The 13461-nt window shown below is 33.3% G+C and overlaps 1 long non-coding RNA gene across 1 annotated transcript; it reads left to right on the top strand.

Moving 5' to 3' along the window:
* The first annotated feature begins 1478 nt into the window (after nt 1-1478).
* Nucleotides 1479-10907, top strand: LOC118599295. Its single transcript, XR_004948597.1, has 2 exons — nt 1479-1556; nt 10294-10907. It is a non-coding gene; the product is annotated as an uncharacterized LOC118599295 (long non-coding RNA).
* The last annotated feature ends 2554 nt before the right edge of the window (nt 10908-13461 follow it).

Raw genomic sequence — 13461 nt, forward strand, 5'->3', positions numbered from 1 at the left:
TAACGTACTCAAACACGGTTCTAGGTGCACTGCAAAAAAACAGACCCTTATACAAGTACAAACTTTTAAAATTCCGAATAAATAAATAAGAGGGGAAAAGCCAGTAAGAAAAATGTTTGTTTAAAAAAAAGGTCACTAAGAAACGCTATCCTAAACTCAGATTATGCTGATATTAATTAACTTTCTTGTTAAGATTTTTTTTTGTAACACAGAAAATAAGGCATATTTTCTAAAAAAAAAAGTGTTTTTACTTTCTCAAGATTTAAATGTTGCAGCATTATCAATAAAAATTAACTGCAGTTGTCATCAATATTTTGATTGTGTTTTCTCTAGTTTGTTTTTAAACTACATTAAAATTAAGGTCTAATAATGTCTGTTTGCAATCTTATTCACAAGTTCTTTAGAAACAGAAAGAACCAGCAGCTGCATGGACATTAAAGTAGTACATTCTGGATCTAAAAAGGAATACTTTATACACACAAAAAAGAGAATAAAGTCACAAAATTATAAGAAAAAAACCCACAAAATTTTAAGGGAAAAAGTCCTGAATTTTTGGGAAAAAGTCTAAGTTTTATGGTGAAGAAATGTGTACAGTTATGAGGAAAATGTATCAGATTTATAAAGGAACAATTGGTAAGACTAAAGTTGTCAAACTACGAGAAAATAGTCAAAAGCTGTACAGTAATGAAAAAAGGTAGAACATTCATGTAAAGAAAACATTTGGCAAGAACAAAGTTGTACAATTATGAGAAAAACAGCTATTTAAAAAAATGCAACAATTTACAAAAACAAAGTTATAGTAATATATATATGTAAAAAAAATCAAAACTACTATTATTACAATTATGCAATAAAAGTTGTACAATTTAGGGGGGAAAAATTGACCAACCACTTGCAAAAATAAAGCTGTAAATGTAATCTTAATTTTATAAGGTCTTGCTTTTCCAAAAATAAAATGTTACATTTAGCGTTTAAAATGTTTCAAGAAGGACCATCAAACATTTCTTGTTAAATTGATGCACTGAAATGAGATGGACATGACAGTCTTAAAGAATCTCTCAGAATCTGCTTTGCTTTGTGTGTAAACAAACAACTGTAATTTCATGAAATGACAAATTTTATTTACAAAAAAACACAAAATTAAACTATTTGAATGATAAATTTACAACTTATATCTCATAAATTGGTACTTTTTTTTCGTAAATATATTAATTTAATTTCTTTTACAAGGGCCCTAAAACTCCATCATACCATTTTTGGAAATTGTTGCAAAGGCCAAAAATGTTGTTTTCAAATTAAACATAATAAATCTGCAAAAATGATCCACTAAAAACTGAAGTGGATTTTAATTTATGTATTTATTTTGGACTAGAGTTGAAATCACTGTTTTGCAGGTTATCCAACTTAAGAAAATGGGGTCTGTAATGTTCATCATAAATATTAGTGTGTTACTATAGTAACCTTGTTTCTGTGGAACCAGCTCTTTTTAGGTTGGGTTCTTCTGTGTAGTTCTGGGTTGTTTATCCCCGTCCTCCAGATGATTTTTACCTGACCAGGTGAGATCTTTCACAGATATCTAGGTGTAAGGAGATCTTTTGTTTTCTAATACTTGCTCCAACAGCAGATGTTTACTCTCCAAGCTGCTTTCTTATTAGAAATTACTTTATCCCAGTCTTGTCCCTGGAGTTCTTAGACAGCTTTTTAGTCTAAGAGGTTTAATCTTGCTGTTTTAGGGTGTGGACAGGTGTCTCTTATACAGGTAACCAGGTGACATAAATACATGGATCGAGTAGAAGTGACATGTCTGTGAAGGACAGAATTTCTCCATCATCATATGAAGAAATTCTGTAAAATCACAGAATGTGATTCTTTCATTTTGTCTCTCCCAGCTGTATCTAAGATGAAGATGAAAACTTCTTATATCTTTAATAGAACAGTCACTGCTTTGTCCCACTGTACAAATGACTCATATTTCTGATTAGGTCTGGGCTCTAATAGCATCAAAACATATATATATATATATATAAACAACTCCCTAAACAATAAACAGGAAAACCTTTTTACAGCCTCACTGTAGATAAGTTTATTTTTATCATAGATTTGGACTTTTCAACAGTGGGCGGAAAATTATTTTCTCCTGACCTGAAACATCTGGTACTTTCTGATTAGTCCTTTTTTCATTTTGGCTAAAAATTGCATAATTATAATTAAAATACCACTGGGAATGCTTTAAAAATAAAATAGAGTGGGACTTTGAATGTTTCCCTGGACATCAGGGTTTCTGCAGGGTCTTAAAAAGTCTTAAACGCAATGAATTTATAAATGTGGAAATTATACATTTAAAAAGACTTGAATTTTGGTATGTCAGCCTTTAAATTGTTTTTTACATTTCTTGTCAAAAGTATAATTTTTAGTGATCAAATAACGGACATAAACCACAAATCATAATATATCACCGGTTTAAAAAAAAATGCACTGACACGTTACAACACAGACCATAAACAATAAGATAAGAATCTACAGTTTTGATCATAATATGGGAAATTAGGTCTTAGTTTTTTATATGCATGACTTTAAAAAAGACTTAAAATGTTTGAAATTTAACGTCAAGTAACTTATAGGAAAACTGACTTTGATTTTCATTTTTTTAAACATTTTTTTTATTTTGTGAATAACCTTACTGTCTTACAACACGTTGTTTGTTGCGAGGCGTTGCATCAGTCAACTTTCAGGCTTTCCTGTTTGGTTACAATGAGTGACAATGCATTTTGATTAAAACTTTGTGGACAAATGCACACAAAAAAGCACAAGTTAAAAATAACTTGATAAAGGATGATTTCCTTTGACGTTACAATCTTTTGACTAGTGAAGGAATTTGCGATGAAATCTGCCTCTGCGTGGAAACAGACGATTTTTTTTACTTATGAAGCAAACAGTAAATTATTTATTCATTACTACAATTAATGGAGAGCTGAATAGTCTGTCTTTCTGCGAGCGACCTACAGTTATCCATTAACGGAGTGTTTAGAAAGCCGCTGGCTCCTGATGGATCAGGAGGACGCCAGGGGAGTAATGCACATGCAGCCAGAGACAGGCGGGAATTGACTGGTGTGCTTTGAGAGCAGCCCAATAATCATCTGGTCAATTTAGAAAGAGGGAAAGAAAACAAGAAGGAGCTGCTCCTGCTGACTAAAACCTTTTGTTATCAGGCTATAAAATGCATAAATGCATCAGAAGCCGATTATTTACAGTTCTGTGAGCTTTAATGCCTGCTCGATAAAGAGAAAGGTGTAATAAAACTGCTGTGAATGTCAGTCGTGCAGGCTGCCCTCTGCTGGACAAACAGGATGTTTTTCCACAGAAATCAAGAGAGAATGAAGCAGCTTAAAAGGACGTATCCATCATCTCTGTGATTTACACCTCAAAGCAGGAGAGCTGCACTTAGTTTGCCTTGTTGATGATCACGCAGAGCAGCTAAGCATGATATCAGGCTCGCCACCTTTGATACGTCTCTCAGAGAAGGAGAGCATGCCAAAGCACCAGGTGGTTGTTGACTCGTGGAGCCATTTCAGGGAGAAAATACCTGAGCCTGTCATGCAGCATGTTGATGTCAGCTGCATGTCAGCTCCAGTTGATTCAGTTGGCAATGCTGGAAATACTGAACCGTTCTTAGGCCTGTTACCTCGGCAACAAGCCATACACGGCAGAAGAAAGATGTTGTGAGGGAGAAACATGAAGAACCCATCCAGGGGCTTTGCTATTCTTAAAGTGATAGGTCACCCATCAGAAAGCCTTCGTCAGGCTGGATCGTTTTAAAACATTTATATTTTGGGGTTGATGTTAAGTGTTTACATGTAAATATGCTTATTAAAGGAGGGTTTGGCTTTGGGAGTCCTCCCTGTGGATGACTGAACCAATCAGCTACTCCATGTTGCCGTGAAGGCTGCTGGTTCAACCACGATTGTTCTGCTTGCTGCTGGGTGACGGGACACAAAGTGAGATGGTCTGGAACGACAAATTCTCACCTATTTGTCAAAAATATCAAACAACAAACCAGCAATGACAGTTTCTAAGCTCGTAAAGTCACCGTGGTTGACCTGAAACACAATAGCTGCGTTTCCGAAATTGTATCCAAATTCTAGAAACACAATTTCCCAATTACACCATTTCCATTAATAAGTGTGATAATACATTAAAAAACACATCAACAAATCTGAACAATACTTTGATTTGGAGAAGTTAAATTCAGCGTTCATCGTCATCAATCAAAGGAGACGTCTGCGTCATATTCAGGCCATTGCGCCATAAGCTGCGTAGGAGTGGCTACGGATGAAGAGATTTTAGGAAATGGTGGTTGGTGACAGTCATGACAGTCAACTTTTGATGAGCTGATGCTGTGGGATCTCTTGAGGCACCTGCAGCGTAAGCGTAGTATCCGGTTGGTCATGTGACTCGTTTTAATTCGAGAAAGCGCTTCCTTTTCGATAAATGCAAGTTTTTTTTTTAATTGTTGTGTTTCCATTTGACAAACTTAGTAAGGGTTGTGGGAAAAATCAATTCGGCGATATATCGTGATATTTTATTTGCCGATACTTATATCGATATAAGGATATTTAATTAATTATTTATGAGCGTCCTTCAGCGTTTGACTCTTGTTTTCCACCCAAACCCATCCTAGAAAGATATGTCAGACATAAGATAACTGTGAGTGAGTGGGAGGAAGTGAACTTATATAATTCCATCCGGCTCCACCTTACCATTTTCTTTACATGAATTATCATTTTCCGGTTCATAACATTTTTACCTTACTAACGTGGCTACAGGCCATTAAAAATCCTTGTGTACAAATAATCATGTGACTAAGTAAGTAGACATAACACTATCTCAAACTTTATCTCAGCATATGCAGATCTATGATCAAGATTTACTTGGGATGGTACCGAACCGAAACTCTATGTCACTTAGCTGCCGGTAACTTAAAAAAATGTGGATTGTGTGAGAATTTGTTCTGGTACAGTCTTTAGATTTATCGTAATACGTATTGTATTGTGAGTCGTGTATCGGGAAATGTATCGTATGAGAGAAAGTGACTCCAACCCCCCTAAAATGCTTTTATATCAGAGAGAGAGTGACACGTTCAACGATACAATCTAAATTAATCCTCAAGGGCTTCATTCCACAGTGGTATCACTGATGTTTCTCATCCATCTGCATCTCAACAGAATGATGCAGAGAAAGTTCATTTGTTCTCCGATGCCGGATGCTTATTGCAGAGAGATTGCTGCAGACACACTTCACTCCCAGAAATGAAAAGGCCACTTCTGTGACCCGAGTCGTGCTATTCATGCAGCAGGAGTTTTCTGTTCACTCTGTTGCTAATTTCGCTCAGGTTGTCATGGGAACTGAACTGAGTGCAGTCTCTCAGTCCTCCGTGCGTTGCCGGTCTTATTGCATCTCCCATCTTTAGCTCCAGAGGTTCTATAATAATTCTGTTTTCATCTACTCCTAAATTTAACTCCCAAGCGTGGTGGGGCCGGTGTGTGGGCCGGCCCAACGCCGTCACAATACATGGAAGCAACAGATGACGGAGGGCAGGCCTGCAGGCGGACGAGGCTGGAGAGAATAGCAGTGATTGAGGATATTTGATCTAATCATTTTATGAAACAAATTATAGGTTAAACTAAACTATAGGTTAAACTATGCTAAAATAAACATTAGTAATCAGATCTCAGTAATATCAACTACAACAAAAATTATTTAATTATCTCTGGAGAACCCAAGAATGATTGTTTTCTGGGCTTTTAAAGTTAATTTGGCTTTTGTTTGTGTTTGTTTATTTCCTGTAGCAGCAATTAACAGTAGGCAAAAACCAAATAAATTATTAAATTAAAAATAAATAAATGCAAAAATATATAAATGATTAAAAATATAATAAAATAATAAAAAAGAATAAAATACAATATAATAAAAAAATGAAAAAATACACAAAAATAAATGAATAAATGATAACAAATAAATATAAAAAAAGAAAAATAAAAAATAATAGGATAAATTACATAAATAAATATTGTGATTCAAAGTAAAGAAAAGTTAAATGGAATGAAATGAAATAAAATAAAATTAAATTAAATTAAATTAAATACATGAAAAAATACTCAAATAAAAAGATATATAGATAAATACATAAATTAATAAAAATTACAATAAAATAATAAAACAATTAAATAATAAAAAATAAATTAAAATTAAAATAAGTAAATACACAAATAAATAATGCAGTTCAAATTAAAATAAAGTAAAAAAAAAAAGTAAAATAAATGAATAAAATAAAAATAAAAGGACCCTGTAGTGTTTCAAGGGTTATTTTGAAACATGTAAAAAAAAAGATAAAGATAAAAAGATAAAAATTATGGAGGAAAACATAACTATTTGCTAATATTTTGTTCATTTGAAATTGATTTATTTGACTTTTATTTATTAATGAAGGTCAGATCTACAAAATATTATCAAATATTTGTCTTTGTGTCTGTTTGGTGTTAAAAGTGAAATATTAGACTTTTTACTTTTCCTGTCAAAAATATTTCAGAGCAAAAGCTGTTAATAAACATATTTACTTAAGAATGAGCTAAAAACTCTCTAGAATGGATTGGGAGAAGCAGCTCTAAACGATCACATCTGTTGACAAAAACTAAAGATAAAACAACCTGTGAACACTGTAAAATAAAAGGTTACATTAACATACTCCAGAAATATCTTTAAACCTTTTCTTTTCAGTTGAGATCAAATGGAAATCATTTTTATTGGATTTGTTGCTGTTTTGTTCTTAGCAATAGAAAAGTGTCACTTTTTTTTTATCCAAATGTTGAATCTCTGTTGTCTGGAGTCGGAGCTCCACATCCAGCAGGGACTTCTACTCTACTGTTTGAACTCTGGATTGCGCCCGAGGTGACAGCAGTTCCGTCTGATCCTCAGATTCACACTCTGTCAGTGTTTGCCTAAAAGTAAAAATGGATCCAAGAGAGCAAAACAAAACGAAAAAAGTTCAGCCTCATTTGTGACAAAGAGAGAATTATTTTCAGCAAAGGAGAGCTTGAAAACAGAAAATTCTATCTTTTTAAAACAATACTTAACTTAAAGATGCTGGTTTTGCTTTAAATGTTTCCAGAATTTATTCACAATTTTACTAGAACTAAATTAAAGTGTTGTTGAGCTCCGTTCATTGTTTTCATAAACGCATGTTGGATCTTCAAGATTTACTGTTTTTTTTTTTTTATGTTAACTGAAACAGATGCATGGTCATTTTTTAAACAATAGCATAATTTAGCGAAAATTAGGTGTTAAATCACTTTTTTAAAATTCCAAGTTAATTCTGGGGGTTATCTTTCATTTATGGAGAAAAAAATAGAAAGAAATAAATAATTACAAATGCAAATGTTTGATATAATAACTTAAAATATGTAAAGAAAACAATCATCCTCTTTCCTTTAAAAGCCTGTTTTGACCGTTATATGTGCAGTTCTTTTTTGAGACAAACAATTAAAACTAATTGTTGTACAGTATTACTTCATATTTTTTCTTTTTTTTGTATCACTTTTTCTTTTATTGACTCATATTCAATAACAATGTTTTAATCATTCTTATTCCAGTCTGCTTTTTATTTCCAAATATTTCAATTTTTTCTTATATCGATAGAGTTTTTCACATTTGTGTTGCTAAAATTAAAACAGATTTTACAAAGACGTAGCTCTTATTTTACTTTTTCAATCCAGTATTCTTTTACATTCTTATGAAAATACCTCTAAGTCAAAAAATTATCATTTTGGAGCAACATTTTCCCAAAATATTAAAAATGGAACATTTTCAAACTTTTTTGCAACTCATACAGCGTTAGTATGTTTGTTCATACAAAACATTGTAAGATCACAACATTAGTCTTGTTCTGTTCTTTTTTTAAATGCAATAAAATCTCTATTTTTATTTTTAATCTATATTGGATATAGTTTTTGTTCATTTGAGTCTATGTGGAGTTTTTTTTTTTTTCTATAAAATCCACATTTAACAGTTTCACATTTTAGAATTTTACTTTTGGACATGCAGGAATGTTGACATTGCCTACATAAAACAACAAGAGGCTGTTTTTCTCTAATAGAAAGTTTTGTGTTTGTATCTCCTGGTCTCATTCTTTTCCATGCAGGTTTATCCGATTAGCTCCTCTGAAGCCTTTTAGCTAAAAGTAGCAACCACTTCACCTGATGGCTGTTATGGTTGTTGCACACAAAATACTTAAATCAAATTATTCTGGAATGACACAGAGGTTCAACCATCCATCTTTTTTTTGCAGCCCTCCATGCAGGCTTGCATTGCAGGATACATTTAGGGCTGCAGAGGTGAAGATGTCCTATTTCTGTCAAACCAAATTCCTGAGGATTTTAGGTGCATTTGGTCAAACAAGTCACATCTACACTGCACAGCTGCACTCATCCAAACATTTTTACATGGAATTATAAAAGATTTGAGATTTATCTATTTGGTAAAATACATAAAAAAGTCCTGGTGCTTGTTTTATTTTCATTAATTTAAAAATATATGGAAATATTTTCAAATTTGCAACAACCTCCTGATCTGCAAACCAATTCAATTACTTGCCAATAACGATTCATGTGACTAAAATAATCAGTTTTTAAGTAAGTATTTTGTTTATAAAGGAAGCATTTTTTTCAAATCTACTTATTCAAAATTTTAATGTCAAATTAAGAATATAAATCATATATTTTTAAAGTGATTACTTTAATCTTCATCCTCATGCCTAAGTATTGCTGGTCAGAAATTAATTAAAAGAAAATCTTAAAAAATTTTCTGACAAATAAAGATTGCAAATTATGCTTCCAAATGAGACAATTCACAAAAAGATGTGAACAAAGTCACTGACATGTGTTTGACTGACTCTTTTCTCAGGATTTGGAGCTCCACAGAGACGTTGGTCACAAATAGAGAAAACTTGAAACACTGAACCTTTCCAAAAACCAACCAAAAAACTCTAAAAAAATGAGCCAGGAGGTCATAAAAGAAGCAGGTCACCATACAGCGGGCCTCACTTTACTCATTTAATATCAAAATTTCCCATTTAGCCAGACAAAAGTATTTACTCAAGGAAAGACACAGCTAAGCAAAACGAACACAAAGATTTGTGGGTAATTGTGAGAATATTAGAAGAGAAAAAAAGAGTTTTGTGTCAGACCTGCTACAACTTCTGTGGGAAAAAGAAATAATTAATTCTTTATGATGCCAAGCTCAAGAGCACTTAAAGAACAACACTCCAAACACACCAGCAAAACTAGAGTTTTGAAGGAGCTTTGTGAAGATCAGGGTTTAAATCTACATAAAACTTGTGGTTTTAACCCTCCAACATGGCTAAGTGAATTGTATTTTCACACACAAGAATTGTTGTCTTTTCACTAGAGTCAAAAAAGTTGTGCAAATAATTCTACAACCAACTGTGGGGGCCGTTTCTTTTCTAAGTATGTCCAGAAAATGTTTTTATTTTAGCAAAAAGAGTTAAGATTGAAGCTGTAATTTGAGTCTCTTCTGATCTTATTTGATATTTTATGTTTTCGCTTAAACAAACATATATAACCATATATAATTTTATAGCAAAAGATGGACAAAAAATGGTTTTGGAAAGAAAAAGCTGGCAAAGTCTGGTAGATTGGGATATTCACAAAACCAAAATCATTCAAAAATAGGAAGATTGTACGGAAAATATAAACCAGGAGTCTACAAACTGCAAGAACCACATGTGACTCTTTGAAGAAAAATGCAAATAATTTGGTTGAATTGTTTCTTATTTTTCAGTTTTTGGTCATTTGCAGTTAAGCTCTTTAGAGGATGTATTTTATTTTGAAAGGAACATGTATGTGCTGCTGTCAAAAGTGAATTTGTTATGTATAGAAAATTAAAACACTGCTATAATTGAACTATTGGAAAACATTTAAAGCTACATTATATAAATGAATGGCTTAATGGTTACTTAAATATGAGTAAAGTGCATTTTTCCAATCAATAAAGCGGGACTTGGTGGCTCTTTCTGGGTTTTAGTCTGTTGGAAACTGAACCAAATGGCTCTTTTTGCATTAAAGGTTGCCCTGATATAAATGAATTATATCAATAATTATTACTACTGATTTACTAGATAATTGTCCTCCAGTTTTGTCATCTTTGGTTCTTAGGGGGGTTATAGTTCAGAGAACAGATCATATAAGCTGTTCAATGAATCTTTTGCTTTTCTGTCTTTAGATCACTTCAATGCTCTCCTGAACAACGGCATCATCCCAGCTTAGAGCATCACGGTGATCCTGAAAAATCTTTGCAAACACAAACCAGCAGCAGAGAGAAGGATTTCTCTTTCAAGATCTTCATTTGCAGTCGCCCGGTCCTTCTCCGATGGGAGGATTAATAACCCACCGAATGACTGGAGCGTGTGTTAGAAAGTATTATATCAATTAAAATATATTATGCAATTAAACACTGAGGACCTGCATGTTAATTTCCATGGCCGGTGGCATTCGAGTAAATGAGGTGACTGGGGTTTTCTTGGAAGCAGATAAAGCTTCAGGAAAGGTTTGCAAATTAAAAATATGAATAAATAAATAAAATCCCTGGAGGTGCCAAAAAAAAAAAAAAACATAAACAGAATCAAATATTGAACAAAAGGGGATTTATCTCCATCTATTGATGCATTTATTTATTTTTTTTATCTCTTACATCTGAAACTATTTTTAGTTATAAAAACAGGAAATAGCCATTTTGCTACAAACTAAATTGGGAATTTACAGTAGATATCCCATAATACGTAAGGTAGAGAAAGGGAACTAAATCTAAATCTATGGGAAATGCTTAAAAAAAAAAAACTTTAAATAACTAAATATAGTTTTAATAGACAGAACTTTTGCCAAATAACTTTCAAAATTTGTGTTAAAAAATAAACTACTATAAAATACTTCCATAAATCAAAGTTCCATAAATCAAAGTGTCAATCAAGTGGGACCAGGATCCATCCGGGTTATTTCTCAGCAAAACACTCCCTCTAGTGGTTCCTTCCGGTATCTCTGCCTAATTTCTTCAGTTAAAATATCCAACTTTCACTTGTTTTATTGAAATTTTAGTTACTTTAAATATAATGGTCTCATCTTTGTATCCATAGAAATATACATTTCTTAAATTTAGCTTTCTAAAGACAACCATCACTGACTTACATGGGATATTGAAATTGTAAATTCAAATTAAACTAGTTTTTCAGTCAAATAGCTTTACTTCTATTGTATTTTTAAAGCATCTTTTAAAATAAAATTTCTGAAAAAGTAATTTTTTTTAACAAATTTATTGAGTTGAAACTCTAATGAGAAATGGGTTTGTTCAAACTCTTATCATGAACTGAGACGACGTGCAGAAATGATCAGCTGTCTCCATTAGCTAAGCCTGCTTTATCCTGGAACGGGTCGACGGGGGCCACAGCTTATTCCTATAGACACTGGGAGTGAGGCTGGGCACAGCTGGACAGGCTGACGCTCCATTATGTTTTCATCGGTGGGCTTTAATGATGAGTGGACGACTCAAGTGCTTTGCTGCGTGTGATGGAACATTGATTTCCCGACGTTTGTACTTGTTCCCTGTTCCTGCTGAGCTATTTTTAAAGTTTCAACAAAGCAGATGAGCTTTGTGATAAAAATATCTATCAAAAATTTTCCAAACATGCTCTATTCTGAAGAACTGACAAGAAGCAAAGTTTCCAATCAAACACATACATAATAGCAGCCCATACCAATACACTTCCCCCACCATTTCAATCTATAGCATAATTATATAATATCCTCTGTCTATTACTCTTGATAATTCAGTTACTTAAATGACATAACACCATTTAATAAGACTTTATCTGCATTTGTTTTGCGCCATCTAGTGGCTCAATTCACTCGTGGTTTTTGCCTCTAATTTGACCAATTTACATTTTTTAGGACCTGAAAAGAAACTTTTATTTCAAATTACGAAACAATTTAGTAAAATTCATTAGGTTCTATCCTTTTTTATTACACAAACTCTTTTGCTTAAACATTTTTAGACTCAAAGTTAATTAAAATGTATGTTTTCCCTGCTAATGGATACTCTCAAACTCTAAATTTATAACTAAAAATAACTTTCTTTTCTTTTAATGAACATATATTGCTATGAAAATGTCTCATTTGAACAACACAAGCTGCATAAACCCTTGTTACTTCAGTTAATTATTATTATTATTATTTGTAATTTTAACACCAAAGCATTTTCTGAAGAAGATTTGGGCTTTTTATAAGTTGAATGAATACCTCCATAGATGAAGTTGTGCCATTAATTTAGTCATATATAAGTATTTTTTTCCTACTGTGACATAATGATCATACATCAAAGATGCTGATTGGATAATATGGAATGGTTTTAATATAGAAAGAGTTTATGAGCTTAGATTTTTGGGAACTATTATTAATGAAACTGTTAAGAAAAGTAAAAATCTTGCAATTTTTACCAAAGTAAAATATTTATTAAATTACCAGTTTGTTAAATGCTCTTTGGTTTTGATGAAATAATAAGAATAGGGTAGGGATAAATATGACTTTGTCTTCATCCTACTCCTGTTTTTATGTAGATTGTATGTATTGTACATTCTAACTGAAAAGAACAAATAAAAAGAAAGAAAATATATATATTATGCTGAGTATTTGAGCAAAGACGGAGCTGAAAAGTGTCTGTTTGGTATCAGGCGTCCTAAATTCAAACCCAGTGCAGCACATAAACCTGCGTTGATGGTGACGCCTCCCTGCGTTTGCTTCATGGCAATAAATAGAACAGCACGTCTTAAATAGATTTGAGCTCAATGTAAAAACGGGTCAGTTGAGCCACAAGAGGGAGTGTTGAACCACAGTTTACCTCACACGCGCTCCACAGCCACCATCGGTGGCCTCGATTTCAGCAGCCGTCAGCACTGATAGCTTCCTGAAAACAATCTGGATGAGGATTTACTGAGCCTGTGTTTTACACTGATCTACAGCAGTTTTCAGAATGGTAAAGGGAGCACGTTAGCTGTCATCCACAGCAACGCGGTGGCAGGAAACACAACCTCCATCAGCAACTCGGAAATCACCCAAAAACACTGAGCCTGGATCTGTTGCTGACAGCGTCCTCATTAGTGCACGGATGTCCCGTGTCTGCACGATGAGATACAGATGAGATGTAGCTTGTGTCCTGTTGTGAAAGACAGGAGGATTCTGGAGACTATGGGAGCAGAAACCAATAGGGTCCCAGCCAGCAAGACCAAGTGGGCCCCATATAGTTTAAAAGTGGGCAGAATATGTGGGCCCCAAATGGTTTTGTCCGCAGTTTCCGTGGTGGCCCCAACTGTGTTAGCCCACATTGGCTTAGGTGGGGGCTGAG

Source organism: Oryzias melastigma, linkage group LG10 (assembly GCF_002922805.2).
Source record: "Oryzias melastigma strain HK-1 linkage group LG10, ASM292280v2, whole genome shotgun sequence".
Lineage (NCBI taxonomy): Eukaryota > Metazoa > Chordata > Actinopteri > Beloniformes > Adrianichthyidae > Oryzias > Oryzias melastigma.